This window comes from Heterodontus francisci, chromosome 35 (genome assembly GCF_036365525.1).
Source record: "Heterodontus francisci isolate sHetFra1 chromosome 35, sHetFra1.hap1, whole genome shotgun sequence".
Taxonomy (NCBI): Eukaryota; Metazoa; Chordata; class Chondrichthyes; order Heterodontiformes; family Heterodontidae; genus Heterodontus; species Heterodontus francisci.
In genome coordinates this window covers 21,517,323-21,520,955 of record NC_090405.1, presented here as the reverse complement: position 1 = coordinate 21,520,955, position 3,633 = coordinate 21,517,323, and positions in this window count along the sequence as shown.

The following is a 3,633-nucleotide window of genomic DNA, read 5'->3' as shown; positions in this document are numbered from 1 at the left end:
AAGTCCCTCTACTCCTGCACATTCTTCACAACTGTAGCATTGAGTATATATTGTCTCTCCCTGTTCCTTCTGCTAAAATACATCACCTCACATCAGTCACTATTAAATTCCATCTGCCACCTGTCTGCCCATTCTGCTCGCCTATCACTGCTCTGTTGCAAACAATTCATATCATCCTCACTGTTTGCCACTCATCCAGGTTTGGTGTTATCGGCATATTTTGAGATTCTACTCTATATTTCAAGATCCAAGTCATTTATCTGTAGCAAAAAAAGCAGTGGTTCTAGCACTTACCCCTGGGGAACACCACTGTCGACTATCCTCCAGTCTGACAAAGAACCATTTAATAAGACTCACTGTTTTCTGTCCTTAAGCCACTTTTCTATCAAATTGGACACTGATCCTCCTATTCCATGAACCTCAATTTTGTTAACCACCCTTTTATGTGATACCTTGTCAAATACTTTCATAAAATCCATATAAACAACATCCACTGCATTCCCTTCATCGACCTTCTCTGTTAGTTCATCAAAAAATGCTGTTAAGATGAGTCAAGCATGAACTCCCATTTATAAATCCCTGCTCGCTATCCTTAATTAACTCAAACCTCTCCAGTGACTGTTGATTTTTTACCCTGATTATTCTTTCTAAAACCTTACCCACCACTGCTGTTAATCTAACTGGCCTGTAGTTACCCAGACTGTCCTGACAGCCTTTCTTGAATAAGGGTGTCACATTTGCCTCTGTTCAATCCTCTGGCACCTCCCCCGTATCCAGGGAAGATTGGAAGATTATAACAAGCCCTTCTGTTATCTGCATACGCATTTCCTTTTGCAACCTGGGATGTAAGCCATCCGTACCAGGTGATTTATCTACCCTAAGCACAGTCTGCCTTTTTAGTAGCTCCCTCTCTCAATTTGTACCCGATCCATTGCCTCTACTCTCTCCGCTTCTGCTGATATTTTGTCAGATTCCAATTCCTTAGTGATCACTGATACAAAGTACTCATTAAATATATTAACATTGCCCAGCACCTCTCAGCATGTACTATCCTCTTTGTCTTTAATAAGGCCCACTCCACCTCTTACTACCCACTGATTACTTATATACTGCTCAAAGATCTTTGGGTTCCCTTTCATGTTGACTGCCATTCTCTTCTCATAGAAATAAACAATAAGCTAAATATAGAAGATATAAATATTTCCCATCCTTGATGAGGTGGAATTTTTTATGTTGTGGGTGGTAATGACCTGACCCACGAGTGAGGTGGAAGCAGAGACAATCAATGATTTGAAAAGGAAATTTGATGGATACTTGAAGGAAAGAAACTTGCAGGAGGAAAGGGATCGAGCTGGTGAGTGGAACTGACTAGATTGCTCCGGGAAGAGCCAGCATGGACACGATAGGCCAAATGACCACCTTCTGTGCTGCAAATGACTGTGTTGTTTCTCAAATTCAATCCACTGGTGCTTGGTAAATAATTTCAAAGTAAATTGTACAACTGGAAAATCAGAACAAAAGCATGGGACGCATAAAGAATTGAAATTGCCTTTAGATCTTCAATCTAACACTCCTCCAACTGAGCTATTTCAGCCCCACATTGTTAATGTCTTTGTGTCCTTGTTTTGGAAGAAAATACATACATTCAATTTTTCCGAAAGGTTACAGAACACAACATGTGAGTAATATTCCCCATTGCTTTCTCAGTACTGATGGATTGTGAAGCGGGAGACAGCCAGAAGTCCCACCGAGCCGCACTGACACCGAGCTGAGAAAGAAATGAGATAAAGTTCAATCTTTTGCAGCGAGATGCTGCAGAGAGAAGAGTCCCGAATCAAAGTGAGACTTTCTCATACTGTTGTTGAATTTCATTTCAAACACTCCTTGTACTCTCTGCTAATGAAGCCTCAAAAAAGGGAAAAACAGAATGGCACTCAAACTCACAACCCTGAGATTAAAAGTCTCATATTCGACTGACTGAACTGTCACTTCTACTCACTCTCTTATTGGATGGATACAACTGTATGCTCCAATGCAGGGGTGGCTTTCAAATCCTCCCTTGGATCCACATGTCAGACTGAGTTACATCTTGCAGACTCAAGCAAAGGAAATTTGCTCAGTTCCAAAACTATCAGAAGCTTATTCTGATCAACATCATCAGAGGTCAGAACTTCCTGGTGAATGGAAACACCCTGAAGAAGGATCCACAATTATTCAAACGCATCAAAAAAGAGAAAAACAAGAAAATCGATGAGTTATTATTATTAGAGATACAGCACTGAAACAGGCCCTTCGGCCCACCAAGTCTGTGGCGACCAACAACCACCCATTTATACTAACCCTCCAGGAATCCCATATTCCCTACCACCTACCTACACTACGGGCAATTTACCTATCACCTGCAAGTCTTTGGAGGGGGGAGGAAACCAGAGCACCCAGCAAAAACCCACACAGACACAGGAAGAACTTGCAAACTCCACGCAGGCAGTACTCAGAATTGAGCCCAGGGCCCTGAAACTGTGAGGTTGTGGGTCTAACCACTGCGCCACTGTGCCACCCTAATCGAAACCGAACAACAGAAACACAGAAGAATTCCATTCCATATTAGCTACTAGTCGTGTTGTTTTTGTATCCAGCTCTCAGTTACTGCTCCACCTTCAGACACCCACTTGGTGACCTGTACATTTTGTTCATTTCAATTTTGTCGACAGGCTCTTTGAATCCAGTTCTCTGGTCCTCAAACAGGATCTGTATGAACGTCAATTTCGCTTTCTGTAAGGCTGCAACCAATTGATGACCTTCAACTAAAAACACAAATGAAGAAGGGCTAGTCTGTTAACCTCTCGCATATTAACCAATCAGACACCCAAAGTGGGAATCATACCCCTAGACCAACAAGCCACTTACAAGGTGCATTATTTTTAGTTCTATTTAGAACTGTGCTATTAAGTATATATTGTCTCTCCCAATTCCTTCTGCTATAATGCATCACCTCACACTAGTCACTATTAAATTCTATCTGCCACCTGTCTGCCCATTCTGCTAGCCTATCACTGTCCTGTTGCAGGCAGGTCATATCATCCTCACTGTTTACCACTCCTCCAGGTTTGGTGTTATCGGTATATTTTGAGATTCTACTCGATATTCCAAGATCCGAGTCATTTACATATAGCAGAAAAAGCAGTGGTTCTCACAGTGATCACTGGAGAACACCCACTGTCGACTATCCTCCAGCCTGACAAAGAACCGTTTACTATGATTCGCTATTTTCTGTCCTTAAAGCAATTTTCTATCCAATTGGACAGTGACTCTCCTATTCCATGAACCTCAATTTTGTTAACCACCCTTTTATGTGCTACCTTATCATTCATTCTGAATCCATCCATCCATCCTTCTTAAAATCCATATCAACAACATTCGCTGCATCATCTTCCTGTTAGTTCATCAAAAAATGCAGTTAGTCAAGCATGAACTCCCATTTATAAATCCATGCTCACTCTCCTCAATTAACTCAAATCTCTCCAAGTGACTGTTGATTTTTTCCCTAATATTGTTTCTAAAACCTTACTCACCACTGCTGTTAATCACACTGGCCTGTAGTTACCCCTTACACCCTTTGTTGAAATAGGAAGT